Raw genomic sequence first — 18134 nt, 5'->3', positions numbered from 1 at the left:
TGCTTCATAGTATCTGCTGAGGCAAGAAAGACATGAGGAAGGGCTGCAGAAAGAGAGCTGAGATTACGGAAAGGGAAAAATACATCGACAGGTTTTTCCAAAACTTTATCCATTCCTTACACCCACCTTTAAATTCATTCATTAGTTACTACAGTGGGTTGAATGGTGGCCCCTCAAAAGATATGTCGGCCTAATCCCTGGTACCTTGGAAAATGACCTTATTTGGAAAAGGGTCACTGCCGATGTAATTAACTGAAGGATCTCGAGATGAGATCATCCCAGATTGTGCAGGGGTCCCAAGGACAATGACAAGTGTCCTAATATGAGGCACACAGAGGGAAAAGAGCAGAAGGTCATGCTAGAGGGAGACAACACTGGAATGATGGAGTTACAAGCGAAGGAATGCCAATGATTTCCTTGGAATCACCAGGAGCTGGAAGAGGTAAGGAAGACTCTCCCCTTCCAGAGGCTCCAGAGGGAGCAGAGCCCTGTCAACACCTTGATTTTGAACTTCTGACCTCCAGAAGAGTGAGAGGATAATATTCTGCTGTTTTAAGCCACCGAGTTTGTGGTGATTTGTTGTGGGCCCTAGGGAACCAATACAGATTGAGAAAGAGCATGAGGTACTTTTGACATTAAAATAAGAAAGAGGCAAATCCAGAGTGTCGGTGGAGGACCTGGTGCGGGGAGAGGGTTGGGGGAGTGGGGGGTGGGGGGAGCTCTGTAAAAGCTGCTCTTATTCTAAAATGCGAGCCTGCAGCCTTTTCCTCCAGGACCAGGCTGTCTTGACCCTCTTAGCAAGTTCACTCATCCCTGCACCTGTTCTCTTTGCTAATGTAACTGTTCTATCTGTCATGCCAGCATACACCCCGGATGCTGACAGAGTTCAGAATCGCTGTCTCTTGATACTGATCATGCAATAAAAGTGGCAAGCTGATTAGTCAGCCGAAGGAGAGAAGCCTTTTTCCCATTATAAGCATGATCTAATGCTGTAATCACCTAGCCCGCAGCCAGCAGCCAAGTGCTTGTGGTCAGGCAGAGGCCCCATGACAGGTGAGCCATGTTAAGAGACATCCGACTACATGGTTTCAGCGGCCCTACAGACCAGCCCAAGTCTCCTTCCTTGAAACATAAGCACTACATCCAACTTGTGTCCAGAGCTTATTGCAACCTTCTGAGGTCATCCTCCTTTTAAAATATGCAAATTAAGTAGCTCCCGCTTCCAACCCATAAGACTTCAGGAAACCTAGGGCTCTTTGGAGAGCGTGGACATGAGTCTGGTGGTTGCTTTTCATTCTCCTTCTAAATGGTGTTCCTGACTGCCCAAATGGACTCAGTGCCTTCCATCGCCCCTAAGGCATGAGGTTTTCTGGCTTGAGTGAAAATCTGAACGAATTTCAGTGCACAGAGGAGAAATGTATGTTCAGCGCTGGCCATAAGCACACCCCAAGGCCCTGCCTGGGCCATGGCATCCCATCCAGTCCCTACTGGTCTTCCTTGATCTTCAGGTTCCAACATATTGCTGAGTACGCCCTGCTCTTTGCTCACCTCTGCACAGAATTTTGCTTTGACCATCTCTTTCCTCTCCCAGTGGTGGCCCCTAACAACCACTTTCCTCCATTCCACCAGAGAAAGCCCTAAATGCATTAACATCAGAATAACTCCCCACCTTTGACTTTGATATACCCAGAACTTGAGGGTCTCCACAGGATGGAATTTTCTTTTTATCCACAGTTGAAAGTCCAGTTAGGTGCTTTTTCCCTATGAGAAAGCCCTGGCTCTCACAGACCAATTTGGCTTTCCACTTTTAGCAGCACAAAGAATTGGCCGAAGCTTTGAAATTATGATTCTAACCTAATGGTTCTGAAGAGCCTGGATCCAATTCTCAGTCAGGATTAATGTCTACTTACTGAATGTCCCTTCTCTTTCCTCCACTATAGAGAAAGTTTTCTTCTAGCCCACAGGGAACTGGGTCTTTACAAAGCAGAAGATGCAATTCTTCTTCCATTGTGTTCTAGCATTCTGTGGCTTTGGACAAGAAGTTAACTTGCCTGACCTCACAGTCTCTATTTGTAAAATAAGGGTAATAATACCTCTTCCATAGGATTATTGAAGGATATTTAAAGGCAGAATTTAAGAAAACGATTTAGCATGGCACCTGGCATTCAAGAAATATTCAAGAAATCCTAGGCTCTACTTGTTTCTCTCTTTAATGTGATTAAACAATGGTTTGCTTTGTTTACTTATACAAGTACTGTAATGTAGTTCTAAGAATTATAAGAAGATTCAGAAACTAGTTAACAAAGATACACCAAGTCTCCAGAGAAGCTGAAAAGTTCTGCTTTGTTGAGTATCTTTTTAGCTCTGTTTTTGCTTGTGTCTGTACTTATTTCTTTAAGATTAATTCCTTTGTCCACCAATTCCTGGGGAGTTGGTGGACAAAGGATACTTATATTCCTAGAACTTGGACTACTTATTGCCAAATTGCCCCCCAGAAAAGTCTGTACCAGTCTACATTCTCCACAGCACTATGTCCAAGCGCCTTTCTCTGGGAATCTTATTTTTTTCTCAAAATTTATTAATTCGATGGGTGAAAAGTGTGATCTCATTGTGGTTATCGAATTGTCTTTTAAACCTGGAAAACAAAAATTCAACAATTCCAACTCAAGGATTTTAAAGATGAAGATCCCAAGACTCCAGAGAGATTAACTGACTTGGCCAATTCACCTCATTAGCAGGACAACTCAAATCCATGTCCCGTGTTTCCTAACTCTGGAATTCTTTCCATTATTCCACTCAGGAGAGGCAGAGTTAGCCTGGAGGTGAAATCACTCAGGGCCTACTTAATAACAAGGTTCAATTACACCAGAGGGAGTGTGCAGTAAAGAAAAGAGTCAATGAAGGGATCTCTAATTAGTATCTGGCTAATTCATCATCAGATAATGAGTATGGCACTCTCCATGTTAGTGCCACCTACTGGTGAGAACTTAAGCCCGCCCCGGATTCTTCTGTGAAGTTGAGGGTAGAATGCGGGAAGATGAGAGATTCAGAGTGATTTAAATTGTTTTACTCGAGGGAGAGGTAGACAGAAAAAGAATTCAGTATGGAGTCACTGAGTCATGAGCCATTGGGACTTCAGCTGCTGTGGTCTCCTGAATTGCTGTGAACGAATTTCCAATTTCCAGTAGCGGCGATGTCTGTTCCCTATTCTTCCTATTGTGTGCATGGAATGTAACTTTCTTCATTTTTCTATAACTTAATTTCTAGTTTAAGCCCATACTCTGCTAGTGACAGGAAACGTAATACAGAGTGACTTCCAGAGTAAAATCGCCCACTTTGGTGTCTATGAGGTCATTTCTCATTCTAGTCACTTAATCCAACATTTCGTTCCCTTCCCTTCTTCCTGGGGTTGCAGCTAAGATCCTGGAGGCTTAGGATTGTTTAGGTGTAGGAAATGGGGTGCTGGGGTGGGTGAAGAAGGGATGGGGGCACAGGCTTCTTAAATCTGGTCTTTAGCCACTGGCATCTATTTGCACTGGCACCAAGCGGCCATATTTGGCATCCTGCCCAGGTCTCTGGGAACCTTCCATCTCTGATGTATACTCTTCATCCCAACTTCAAGCCCTGCTCACCTCTTCTAGACTTTTTTTAGCCATTTTGTGCCCATATGGAGGAGGGTGCGGAATAAGGCAAGACACTGTCCTACAGATTTCTGGTCATGGGAAAATTCAACTGCTTTCTCAGGCCCCTTCTGCTCGCTTCACCCTAGTGCCCTGTCTAAGCCACTACTTCTAGTATATGGAACAGGACTTGGCAAACTATGTCCTGCAAACGGCCAGACAGGAAATAGGTTAGGCCAACCTTCAACTCCGCCACTGTGGCACGAGCAGCCCTGGACAATCTGTGGACAAATGGACACGGCTCAGTTCCAATGGAACTATATTTGCAAAACTAGGTAGCATGCTGAATTTGGCTCCTGGATGGTAGTTTCCTGTCTGCATACATTTATCTGCATAACCCATAACTCCAGGTATCTTCCAGAGAGCAAGGTACAAATTCTTTCAGGTCCTGGTGTCCCCTAAATCTTTCTTGAGAATTTATTACTCTGACTCTGAAAGTCATAAGGTGTGGGAGAAGGCAAGATACACGACCCCGCAGGGATCCATCAGCCTGTAGACTCCCTTACCCTCTCCCCTCTTTCTCTAGCCAGAACAATCACCCTCTCTTCTCTTGCCATTCTCTTGTGGATAGTAGATTTTATGCCTCACATACTTGGGGTTTAAATTCCATTCAGATTCACTTTAGATTCAGTTACACCTAGCTCTTGCAAACCACAGACTTTTGCTCTGGAAGCTCTAAGTTCTGTAACAAGAGTTAAGAGTCTCAGTGGCTCAAGGTCAAGAACTTGACATTTTATTCTCTATGTTCTTCATAACCCTTCCCTGCTCTGGGAGCCATCAATGCCTCAACTGACTCTTGCTAAGTCTGGGCCTTGACTGAATCCAGCCCATACTCTAAGGGCCACCAAAAATAAGTTTTCTGGCCAGAGTCTGTTCATCTGGGTTTATCTTATGAGGAACCGAGAAGAATAAGGTTGACCTGAAATTCTTAGAAGAAGCTGCCCACTCACACAAATAGAAATAGATGCTTTCAGAGCAAAACCGTTTAGAGCAGAGCTTTTCAAACCATGGGTGACAACCCATTAGGATGTTGGGAGAAGGGTAGGCAAATTTTTTCAGTAGAGGCACAAGTGATAAGTATTTTGGGCTCTGTGGTCATACTTAATATGCAACTTTCAACTCACTACTACTCAGCTCTGCCATTATAGTGTGAAAACACTCATGGACAATGAATGAACGTGGCTGGGTGCCAATAAAATTTATTTATGGACACTGAAATCTTAATTTCATGAAATTTTCACGTCATGAAATACAATTCTCCTTTTGACTTTTCTCAGCCTAAAAACATAAACACCATTCTTAACTCACAGGCCATACATGAAATGGTTGACTGGTTAGATTTGGCCCTTGGTCTGTAGTTTGCTGACCTCTGCATTACAGAGTCAGGAAATCAATGAAGTGAAGTGAGAGGCTAGACCAGGAATTTTTTTATTTTTGAAAAATTTTAAAAAACATTTTATTTATTTGTTTGTCAAAAGAAGAGAGAGAGTGCAGAAGGAGGCAGAGAGGCACGCAGAGGCAGAGAGAGAAGCAGGCTCCCTGCGGAGCAAGGACCCTGATGCGGATTCCATCCCAGGACTCTGGGATCATGACCTGAGCTGAAGGCAGTGGCTTAACTGACTGAGCCACCCAGGTGTCCCGAAGAATCACTTAAAAAAAAAAATTCATTTATTTATTTGAGAGAGAGAGAGAGAGGAGAAGGTCTGAGGGAGAAGCAGACTCTTCATGGAGCTGGCAGCCCGATGTGGGACTTGATCCTGGGACTCTGGGATCATGACCTGAGCCAAAGGCAGTTGCTTAACCAACCAAGCCACCCAGCCACCCTAGACCAGGAATTTTTTTTTTTTTTAATGAAAAATGGGAGAATGAAGAAGATAGAAACTGTCAGACTGCACAGTTGACAGAAAAGTTTTTGTGAGGTCTTTATCTCCATTAATTCACATCTGTACATGTGCATTGAATGGTGGTACAAAATGTATTTCTTACTGTGGGTTGTGGATGAAAGACAGCTTGCGAAATCATCCATTTTGAGAAACATTCCTTTCAGTGTGACATTTTTTTGTCTCCAAAGTCGTTCCTATATCCATTCCACACCTCCAAATTTGATGCTAGCATTGACAGAGAAAATACTGGGCAGCAAATGAAATTTAAATTTCAGATTTAAAAAAATGAATAATTTTTTAGTATTAGTATGTCTCCTGTAATATTTGGGAAAGATTTATAATGAAAGTATTCGTATTTTTCTTTGAAATTCAAATTTAACCAGGAACCCTCTGTATTTTTTTTCTCAATCTGACAGTCTTATTTGCTATATAATGAATTTTACCCATTATTACTGTAATAATGTTAAAACAGTCCAGTTTAGTTGGTAACTTAAGAAAGAAACCTGACATTTAAGTAACTTCTGTGACAGGCCAGGCTCTGAGCCATTTCACAGTTGCATAAGTACTAACCTCCTGTTACAAGGCTCTAAGAAAGGGAGCTTTGTTGTCTCTTTTTTACAAATGAGGAAACTGAAAAGCAGTTTGCTCACAACTAAAGGTAGAGCAGGAATAAAAGCTTGGCCCTTCTGACTCCAATTCCTTGTTCCCTCACATGGTGGTTCTCAGAGGCCGGCTGTGTTGGAAATGTCACCTAGCAGTTCTCAGTCGCAGAGGAGAGGGATTCAGTGGGAGCAGTCCAGCCATGGTGCAGACAATACCAGTATGTTGTCTGTGGGGAATTTAAGCACAACATAAAGCCAATGGAGTCTGTTTTTTATTTTGACTGTGAAATGCCAATGATAAAACACCCTTCTGCATCAGGGCCAACTCCCACCTTCCCTGATATGCCCCTACTTGGTACGTGGTTGATGCTGAGTAAATGCTGCTCTTTTCTTTCTTCCTTCTTTCCTTTTCTCTTTCTTTCTCTGTACCCTGGGGCGGGCAAATATGTTGCAAACCACTTGCCAACTGCAACTGGTGATGACCGACCGTCTGGACTGTTGGGTTGAGAAGGATTCTGAAGTCAAGTCTTTGCTTGAAGCAGAAGAATGCTTCACTTGATTGGTGATATCTGCCACAGGAAGGTGAGTAAGGGCCAGCACTATCGCTCCCCCATGTTTGCCAGACCACAGTGAAACTCCACAGCCTTCAGACAGCAAATAACTACACTGAATCCAAAGTTCCCTCCTACTTAAGACAAGGCAAAAAGGGTGGAGGAAGAGAATTTCTGCCATCAAATGCGTACTCCCCACCCCCCAACACACACAACTCCTGAGTTACCTGGAGCTCCATGCTTTGTATTTGGTGGAGTCTTAAGCTGATAGGCAGGGAGGGAGTGTGTGTGTTTGGGGCCAAGTGTCAGGGGCAAATTCATATCTCCCCTCACACAGCCTTTCCGCCTGTAGCTTTCTTTCATGCGTGGCTCGTGCACAGTGCGACCAGAGGTCTCTGCTTGCGTGTGTCTTACTGGAAGCAGTCAAGAGGAATGCCTTCTTTCTCCTCAGATGTATGTCTGCCTGAAGAGAGGGCTACAAAAACAGGCTGAAGGCAAGAGTTTCCATTCCTCTCTGTCCCCAAAGCAGTTTCCTCTTGGACACAAACCTCCATCTTCCTTAAATTCCCAGATTGAGTAACTTCTTGGAAGGCTTCCTTTTTTTTTTTTTTAATTATTTTTCCAGCTGTAATTTTTCTTGAATCTGGAATTTTGCTCTTTCTGCTTCAAACTTCATTGTAAATCCAAGTGTAAAATCAGACTTATAAATAGCCTTTGTGTACAGCAGGCGTCTGGGTGTGCCATGTTTTAACATTAAAATAGTCTCCCATTTAGATGACTCCATAATTCCTCTGCATCTCAGTTTACCTTCCCGCCCCAGAAATTAGGGGTAATAATTGGAAGGCCTTAGGCAGGCCTTCCACTGGGAGGAGTTGATAAATTTAAGAACGCCTTTAAGGCCAAAGAGAAGGAATGTTCAAAGGCATATAAAGGCATTTGGATAGCTCTTCCAATCTTTAGTAGTTTTGGCAATACCTTACTGTGTTGAGTCAATATCCTGTGGACCTAGAAATGGCTTCTAAGACTATCTGGTCAATTTCTTCTCAGGGAGTGGTGGTACGAAGGGTCAATGATCCCTCATACGGCTCAGACCAACTTTGTCTTTTGTACAGAGGTCAAGATATTATTACTCATGATATGAAGGATATAACCTTTCAATGATTCTAGCCTAAGTACACCTAGACACTTCAGGTTTCATTTTTTTTTTTTTTCTTAACACACCAGTGAGATAAAAAAGTGGGTCCAGACTTTGTTTTGTATTCCTTCAGCCAGATGATTATTGAGTCATTCATCATGCTTTCCCTATGGATTCAGCATTGTTTCTCATTGGGTCCTTAAATCCAACTTGCAGGCCACTGAGTTGGGTTTCTTCAGCAGACTCTCTGGAGCCATATTAATTTCTACCTCAGAAACTTTGTTCCTGCTTTGTTTTAGGTACCCTCGACTTGTCTCTTCCTCAACACCTATTCCCCTACCCAATCCATCCTTCAAGGTCCCTCGGATATCAGCTCCATCAAGTCATACTTGACTATTTGACCAGTAACCTATGATTTCTCACATTCCCAAACTCCTGTTGGGAATTTTGTAAATACTAAATCTTTGCCCTTGATCTCTGATGATCTCCTATAGTCATCCACATTGTTCTTGACAGAAAAAATCCTGTCATGCTTCTCTATATTTTCTGAAACACTGAGCCCATGTTGGGCCTGCCTCAAGCAACTCTGAATTGATGAGCAGTTGAGACGTCTTAACTGGCTTACAGTTGACACATCTAAGAACACAGAGCTTCCCCTTATCTTTGCAGTGTTTGACCAGAGTTTGCCCCCAACCATACCCAATTACAGGAAAAATAGTGTTCGAAGTAGGAACCTAGTTCTGTGAATCCACATTTCCTTCATTGGGCAATGATCTAACTGCCCAAAGTGGCATAACTTTTGCTGACACATAGTGTACTCACTCTTTTTTTTTTCTTTTTTCTTTTTGTGTCAGAAAAAAACTATTTCCATTCAAGTCACAAGCGGTGAAGGAGGGTAGTGGTTCCTCTGTGACCTTGGGTGAGTCATTTCATCACCTTCAGCTGCAGTTTCTCTTCTACAACTTTTCCAGCTCCAATGTTCAGTGAGTCTATGGTTTTGTGGCTGCCGAACCCTCCTCGCATCTCATCAAATAGATTTGTTCACATGACAAAGGGAAGGACTCCCTTAGCTCCCTCTTCATTTTCTGCTTTGGATCTGATGTTGATGGATGGAACTTGTGATGTTAATCGTCAGTGGCCTGGCTGGGCCTTCTTCCTCCAGTGACCATAGCTCTTTATATCCTACTAGCTAAGACTCAGGGTCCCCCTTGAGGGTGGTGTCCACTCAGGGGCATCCAGATAATCTAATTTGGGGAAAATTGTTCTGCTAATCTTTCTCCCTACCGTGGTGTACATCCTCGGTAGCACAGAGTCTTCTGCCTGTGGTTTTACAACATGGGCCAAGTCAATTCTTTTGTTAGAGTCTTTGAAAAACTCACGACGTGTACTAGTGACTAATAAAGCAACTAATAAAGGCTTTATTAGATGTCCTTTCTCTTTCTTTTTTGTGGTGGATTGCAACAACAAAACTTGTCTACCATTGTTAGCCATAATTTTATGAGTTGTTGTCTGTGGTGACTTACATTACTGCCGTATCATTTTAGGTGTCACATCTTGAGGACAGATGTCTTGGGTAAGACATGAGTTGATTTTCACACTTTAAAGTTAGCCCTTGTGCTCGACAGAAGGTTGGGGTTACTACTCGGTTATTGGGATTTTCAAATGGATGTTTACATCCCTCTAAAGCTAGTCTGATTTCTGCCAGGATGGAAGAGAGAGCTAAAGTAGAACTAATTAAGAAATATCTATTATCTAATTGTTGCTATGTTTAATAAGCTATTTAAGATAGAAAAAAAAATATTTTGTGGAATTTTAAAAAGTCATTTGATTGGTCTTCTAAAGTACCTACAGCATTTTTCCTAAGAAGGCATTGTTCATTGGGAAGTGGCTGTGGGATTATTCTTTCTTGGTAGGTAGATTTGGTGTGTGAGTTATATGCTGATATTTCCATGCACACTCAGGGAAGCAAGTCCCCTTTGAAATGTACAGAATACTGATGCCAAGAAAGGAAGAAAGAAAGAAAGAAAGAAAGAAAGAAAGCGAAAAGAGAAGAAAAGAAAGGAAAGAAAGAAAAAAGTCAGAATTTCAGAAAAGAGTAAATTACTTGGATTAGAACCAAAACCATGTGGGGCCCAGGGATACTGTAATATTCTGCCCATTAAAAGTTCTTCTTCAAATAAATGTGAACATACAGGAAAGAGAGCAAAAGAAGTTGTGCATTTGGATTCAACAGCGTGTCAGCCTAATTATATTAGACAATGGTGAGCTCAATAATTCCACTTTTGATCCATTGCTGCATGAAGTTCATTATTATCTGTTTCAAATTATTGTTCATTTCAAGAGCCCGACAATGAAAAATCATGTAAAGGCTTTGAAAGAGCACTTGGTGCCTTCCCCGAAAGCTTTGTGAAACATTTCTTTGGAAACATTTCTGCTGAGGCTGTGCATTGGTTGTGAGTGGGCGTAGGGGACTAGCGTCTGTGCTTCCCCTTTTCAAATTTGTTTACCTTAAGTACGTCTCCATGGAGACAAGGCCTACTTTTGAGCCAATCTTTAGGGTTGTCCATAAGAAGAAGGAACAGAAAAATATCGATAACAAAAATTTTCATATAATCCAGAAAAGGTCATTTAAGGCAAGAAAAACTAAGATTTATAAAGCCTATCTTTAAGACTGATGATTTAAAATAGGTTTTCTTATTTAACCCGGAGACCTGGATGATATTATCTCTGTCTTACAGATGAGGTCCTTGAACTTCTGAACATTTACTCAAATAGTAAGTAACAAACCCAGATTTGAACCCAGGCCTGTCTGATTCTGAAACCCACGCTGTTTCTATAAAACCATGTTGCAGGTAGTTTCAACCTTTCCTCCTACCTCCCTCAAGCATTTTCCAGAACCATATAAAAATGGGCCACTCTTGATTTTACCTTATTTTTGGTAAATAAAATGCTTGTGATGAAAGAGATACTAGGAAAAAAGAAAAATAAATGGCCCGAATAATCCAAGTATGAAATCATCACCATCAGCAACAGCAGCAACATCATGAACACTTGCCCAAAATATTTCCAGAATCCTAGGCTGGCCCAGGAAAGCCTCATTTAGCTAATAATCCCTTGAGTAAGAAGGCCTCCATTTACCAAATTATTGGCTATGCTCTGTTTTGAAGAGAAGACAAAGCTATGTACTGGAAAGAGTCCTGCAGACATGGGTTCAGATCTGGCCCCTCCATGTAGGAGCCTGTACAAGATCCTAAGAAGCATCTTTGAGGATCAGATATAAACGGGGTATCTTGATGGGGCAGGATCTGGCCCTCAGCCGTTTCAGCTGGTGGTGATAAGCAGCACCTTTTTTTATATTCATGACCTCTATCTCAGCTATATACCAAGTTCAGTTTGTATAAAGGGTCAGTAAGGGCTAGGAAAGAACTCACAGTAAGGTAAGTGGTCTCATGTGGAAAGTTGGGCCCAGCAACCAGGCCTGAGTGTTGGAGATGAGGTGTGGCCCCAGTAACACATTGTGGCTGATATGAGAAGTTGACCCCACCCAGCAATTAAAAAGTTTGACCTAAATGCTATAGCCCTGGAGCTTGAGCAGCTAGCTTCTGGGTGCTCCTAACTCCTACTACAACTGAGTGGAATACAAAAGGAGCATTCTCTTGTTTATTTCAGGGGTGACAAGATCTCTGGCATCGAGATACAGGTATTTTCAGCTCCCCTGGAGATAGAGGTGGGACTGACAGCTTGGAGGGGCCCCTCCATGGAACGGTGAGGACCTGAGGCCAAAAATCCTAGTTCTGTGAGCTTCAGGTAAGGGGACCACCAAGAGGGATCCATGGGCACATCTAGCAAACCAAGTTTTCCCAGCAATATATAGGAAGGGCAACCCACTAAATATTGCACTTCCTATAGTCAAAGAAGTAGCAATTATTGGGATTTAGGTGGAGATGGACATGAGACTGGATGATACTCACTCTAGAAGTTAACTTTTAGGTTATTGGGATGATAAAGGGCAGTGCCAGGCACCGACTAGGCCTTCAATAAATGTGAACTACTTTGATCTGTCTGGGACATAAGCAGGGATTTATAAAGTAAGCAAGTCCAGGACACTGGGCAGAGCCCTACAATGCCGCCCCAGATCTCAAGGAGCATTGGGTCACACAGATCAGCGCTCAGGGTGCAGTCTGAAAGGAATATTAGACACGGGAAGAGGAGAGAAGGTGTAAATCTGGGAACTGGCTGAGAGGATTTGGACTGAGAGAGGCTGAGGTATAAGGCCTCCACCTGGAAGGGCTGGTGGAGGTGGGGAAAGATGGGGGTGGGGGTGGACCCTCTATGCCTTAGCTTGGCACCACGTCTTTCCTGAAATGCCCCCTCATGTCTCACTGTTCACCAACAATTTCTTTTAAGACCCAGCTTAAGATTTCATCTCCAGGGAATTTTTCCCTGCTTTACAACAACTGACACCAATCATTCCCTTGCTTTTCTTTGCACTTCTGCCTTTAGATGTTTCTTAGTTTTCTATTTCTTGAGGGCTTGGCTTTTCCTTATAATATGACTAGGGCGACATCATCTTTTATAACATGTTTCTCAAACTATTTGGTGAAGAACTATTTTTTTTAACATTTCTAAAACATTGAGGAAGAATTCATAGTCCCAGTGTATGTGACTCACTGCCTGAGTTTAGCAACATCCAAACTGGTCCCTACCATCCTCTTCACTGACCCAGGCCCAGTGATCACGTACTTGGATCTCATGACAAAGTCAAATCGCCCTCAAAGTTTCTAGGCTTAATGAGAGCCAATTACATTTCGTACTTAACATTTCTGAACTTAGCATGGCTTGGTGAAATTTTGGGTAGCATGTTTTAGGGTATCCCTTCCCTCTCCCCACAAACATCTCTACTCTCAGACCCAAGATGGTTGTATACGGTAACCACGTGAGAGAGAAAAATCCTTTCTTTTCCCTGGATAGTCTTCATTGTGATTTTGGCTAAGATCCTCCTTGTGACATAATTACCACCAGAGACCTGAGACTTCGTGGGTGAAGAAATGATGAACAGTGGCTTCTAGGGAAGAATGAGCTTGAGGGACAGAAAGGGAACATTAAAATTAGAAGTACCTCCCTTAGTAACAGCATGGTGTTTTACAGGAATAAGTAGATCTGCACTTGTCATTGGAACAATTCAATCTACAACAATCAGATCAATGGAATAATGAACTCTCCTACTCCTTTTCTCTTGGTAAAAACAGAGCTCTTCATGTGAGATCTCCAACATTAATGCTATCTTTAAAGAACATTTATTGTCTTTCTGTTAGACACCACTCAGGCACTGGGAGCTGTAGGTGCTAGAGAAAGGGAGGAAACAAAACACAGTCCTTAACCTCATGGAGCTGATGTTTCACTTGGGGAGGCAGTGACAAAATCTCCAGGAGACAAAAAGAAGGAGCCCTGATATCACAGCAGCTATTTGGGGGTCAAGGATACCCCCCCTCCAGAAGAAAGGGATATTAGAAGTGGGAACTGAAGGCGAGTAGAGGTGGAACAGGGTTACGGAGGACGTGCTCCAGCAGGATGTCATCCAGCAAAGATGTCAGCACACACAAGGTGGATGGGGAGTCCACACATTCCAGGGATTGCTTGGGGACTGGTGTGAACAGACACAGAACGAGCCAACCGTGACTGCAGTGTTGGTGAGAATTAGGCACATGGGTCTTCTGGGCTGGTAAGGATCCTGTTCCTAGAGCCACGGGATGCTATTAAAAGTCCCTGACCTGGGGAGTGATAGGCCAGATTGCGTTTTGGGGGGATTTCTCTGCTGTAGAGAGAACGTGCTGGAAGTTCAGAGTGGGCTCTGTGGGATGAGTTAGAAGTCTATTGGCTCGGTGATGCTGGCTTGGATCAGGCAGTGGAATCTCTTGCTCTTTTCATCTTTGGGGGACTTGCCAACAACTGAACTAATTAAATCCTTTGAGAGATGAGTGGGCAGCATTCCCATTTTTCAGATGGGGAGACTGTTAGAAGGGGCCCTAATCAAGTTATTTCTGCACCCCCTGGGTAGTGAAGAGAAACAAGTTCTTGGAAAGGCTGAGACTATAGGCCACATGGAGCACAGGCGTGTGGGCTGTTGAAAGATTGTTTCAGGACTGAATCCCCCCTTGGCGATGCCCAAGATGCCATTTCTAGCTCCTTCTGATCCACCATGGATATGGTTTTCACCCAGCAGATCTTGAGGATGACTGGTCTAAAATAAGAAACTAATGCTGAGTTTTGGCATAGAACCTATGAACAACTAGTTCATAGTTTTGCTGATTAGGAGCAGAGGGGAAGGCTGACGAATTAGATCAAATTGTGAATTGCGGTTCGTTTTCAAAGAAACACTGTGATGACTTTCAAGGATAAAGGTAAGTCAATTAGGAGTCATGTATCTGAAATGGTTTTCCTTTCCATACACTTAATTTGCTGCATAGTGTCATCAGACCCCGGTGTGTTCCCATCAGGGGACACTGGTAAAGGAGCCATTTCACTAAAATAATGAGATAGTTTTAATGATAAGGTACTTACCACCTGTTATTTACCATGTACCGCAATAGAACACAATCCTAACAGCCCATTTGTGGGAGGGGTTCTATTATCATACCCATTCTGCAGATGAGCAAAGCTCAAAGAGGCTAAGTAAGCTACCCAAGTTCATATAGCCTGTAAGTGCAGGGGTCAGAACCTAAGATTGCCTGACCTCCACGCTTTGAATCTACACTAGCAGTGGGGAGGGCAGGAAGGGTTTGAGTGATTTATTTCTTTTGTAAATTAGCGTGAACTCACAGTTTTTATTCTGTATATGTCACTCTTAATTGTGGGTGTTGGTGGCTCCAGGAAATGTGTAGAACCCTGCATGTATCAAGGACATGGCTGTGGCCAGTAAAGGTCAAGTGCCTTGTGAGACTCTCAGGGAAAAAGTTGAGAGCCTGTGGCTTAGTAAAGAAATCACTAAGACTGATTGGGGAGGGAGGGGGAAGTGATGTCAGGGTCGGGCTGCCTTGGAACAGTTTTTGGACTCCTCTTCTACTACATCCTGGGGGTCTTCTCCACGGTGCTTGCTTTGTGTCCCCAGGGCCATCGGCAGCCCTTTGGCCCCGTGACTACAGAAATGCCCTGGGTACATAATTTAAATCCTAGGGACAACTGTCTGCTATGGGATCCCAGGCTGTGAGGCATTGCTGGGAACCGGAATCCTCCTCATCTAACGTAACCTCAGCAGCCCCTAACTCTGGCTCCTCTATACAGTCTCTCCAACTGGAGGGGAGTTTCTGGAGATCAGGTTGACACTGTCACTCACTCACCGTAAGATGTCTTGGTGGTTGTCTTCATCCCCGCACATAATTCCCATGCCTCTCGGACCTGCCCTCCACTTCATCTCCAGCCCTGGCTCTTGTCAGGGGCCCTTCATTCTACCTTGGGGTTACTTAGCCACTGGCAATTCCCCCAAATGCCCCTGTGGACCCTCTCTCTTCTTCCTTAACTTTGCATGTGCCAAACCCACCACCTGTAATGAATGCACTTTCCTCGCATCCTTTTCTTCACCCAGCCAATTCCTCCTCCTCTCTAAGACTCAGCTCCAGGGTAAGCTTTTCTGGGATACTTTTTCCTTAGTTCCATCCCCATCTCTGCTAGGTTCCTGCCTTCTGCTCTCTACTGAGGGCATATTTCTATCATAGATTTTCTAACATTGCATTATGTGGAAGGTGTGTGTGCATGTGCGCGTTCCGCTGGTCTCCCAGGTAAAACACATGCACACTGACACCTGAGAAGTATTGACCCAGCTCTTTGCCTGGGGGAAAAGAGAATGAACAGCTTACCACTCTCTGCCAGTTCTGTTCAGTGTTGTGCCAAGGTGAGTGATAGAGCCTGTACTTGGAACTATGTCTTCTGATTGCAAGCCTGTTTGTCTCTATTAATAACTGCATCACAGAGGTGAAGACTGTGACCTCTGATTTTAGACAAATCTGCGTCCTCATCTAATCTGCCACCTGTTATCTGTGTGGCTTTGGGCAAGTTGTTTGACCCCTCTGAGCTTCGGTTTGTTAACTGTGGTGTGAAGGAAATTAACAGTAGAATTCAATGAGAAAACTAATGCGAAGAAAATATTTTATACACAGCACATACTGACCAAGTGCTCAACAAATATCAGTTATGGATAACTTACATAAAACAAAGGTTTTTATTATGCACGGATATTTAATCTTACAGAAGTAGCTACTCAATCACACATATATTAATTATTCGACTTTATTATTCAGGGTGTTTGCCAGATACTGAAAATAGAAAAAGACTTGACTCCACCTAAAGAGATCCCAAAAGATTTAGGTAATAACATGTAACAGATAATTCAAATTCATATAATGGAACCCATTTCAGAAAGTAAGGGCTTTGAGGTTTCGAAGAAAGAAAAGCTCATCTTGTATTGAGTAATTTGGAAAGGCTTTATGACATAGTCAGTATTTGATAGGACCTTGAAGTGTGCATAGAACTTCACAGATTGGGAATTGTATGACAACATAATGTAGGAATGGGGCGTTCAGTAGGGCTATCCCTTCTGGGAACATGGCAGGAAGGCCTTCACTTGTTTGTTTGTTTTTAAGATTTATTCACTTGTTTATTAGAGAGGGAGTGAGAGGTCATGAATGGGGGAGGAGCAGAGGGAGAGGGAAAAATGTCTCAAGCAGGCTCTGCACTGAGCATGAGATGGGGCTTGATCTCACGACCCTGAGATTGTGACCTGAGCTGAAATCAAAAGTCAGACGTGTAGCTGACTCCACCACCTGGGCACCCCTGCCCTTCTCTCGTTTGTGAAGCTGGGTGTGTTCACATGGCTTGTTTTGACCAATGAACTGTGAGAACTGTGAGGGGAAGTGAGGCGTACCCTTCCTGGGCAAAAGCCAGTGTATCTCTTCCTATCTTCTGTTTTCCACTGTCACAGTGACCAGCAACATGAGAGATGGCAGCTATTCTGTCAGCGTACATTCCTGAGTAACTGTGATATGCATCATGCTTGCTGATCCCCAGTGGACATGTAGTATGCGCAAAATAGAAAAATCTGTTGTTTTAAGTCACTGAGACTTTGGGCATGTTTATTACTATGACATACGAACTGATACAAATAATTTTTGAAAATAGCAACCAAGATACTAACCATATGCTAGGCACTGTTAAGCTTCTCATATGTTAACTCACTTAATCCTTCTATCAACCCTATGAGATAGATGCTATTATTGTACGATTTTATACAAGAGAATATTGAGGCCCAGAGAGGTTAAGGGGCTTGCCCCAAGCTATATAACTAGTAAGTTGCAGAGCCAGTGTAGCCTGATCTCAATCACTAATGTCTACCCCCCCCCACACACAAAAGATAATTTAACGCATCCTATAATATAAAGGTCCAAGTGTCTTGCTTCAGGCACAGTTGGATCCAGGTGCTCAAAAGGTATTATCTGGAACCACTCTCTGTTCTACTTTCATTCTCAGATGCTCTTCCAATGAAGAGGCCTCCTCAGCTCCAGGCTTACATTCTGATTCTAAGCAGCTACAGAGGCAAGAACTCTTGCTCCCCCCAAATTCTAACAAAAGTCTTTATGGAAGCTCCCTGTACTTCAGTCCATATCCATTGGTATTACTTTATCTGAAAAGGGGCAAATGGGTGCTGGGCAGGCAATGGTGACACGTCCATGCCCATGTGGAGTGACTGAGGCCATCAGTAACTGAGAGCTTCTGTGAGCTGCCAAAGAGTCTGAGAACTTTAAGATCTGCAGTTGCTGTAGTCACAAAAATAACCCTCCAAACAAATACCAGTAATATCGCCAAATATTGTCATGGAATTGAAGATGGCAAAATTCCAGACTGGAAATCTCTGGAACTTGCATGCACATGGGAAGGATTTCTGAGTTTTATTTCTTCTTCTCCCCTCTTTTTCTTCTTTGCCTGAGTTCTTTTACTCTCCGTTCTTCAGCCTGTGCTGTAGGCTCACACAGAGAGTTTTATGCACAGATATGTTTCTCCAGTGCCCATGGCAGACAGTGCATGTGTGAGTGCACACCCATACCCACACCCACATGCACACACGCCTGCTTTGCTTTTGTTTTCGAAGTGGTAGCAGAAGGGGCACTAGATTAGAAGTCAGGAGACCTGGTCTCTCATTCATCTTCACTCGCTGTGAACTTGGCGGTGGCTGAGTCGTGACCTTGCTCTGGGTCTGTCTCCCCACCTGAAAAATGTGACCTTGGTTCAGATGA

Source organism: Mustela erminea, chromosome 2 (genome assembly GCF_009829155.1).
Source record: "Mustela erminea isolate mMusErm1 chromosome 2, mMusErm1.Pri, whole genome shotgun sequence".
In the NCBI taxonomy this organism is placed as follows: domain Eukaryota; kingdom Metazoa; phylum Chordata; class Mammalia; order Carnivora; family Mustelidae; genus Mustela; species Mustela erminea.
The sequence above is the reverse complement of the archived record's forward strand: the minus strand, read 5'-3'. Positions refer to the sequence as shown.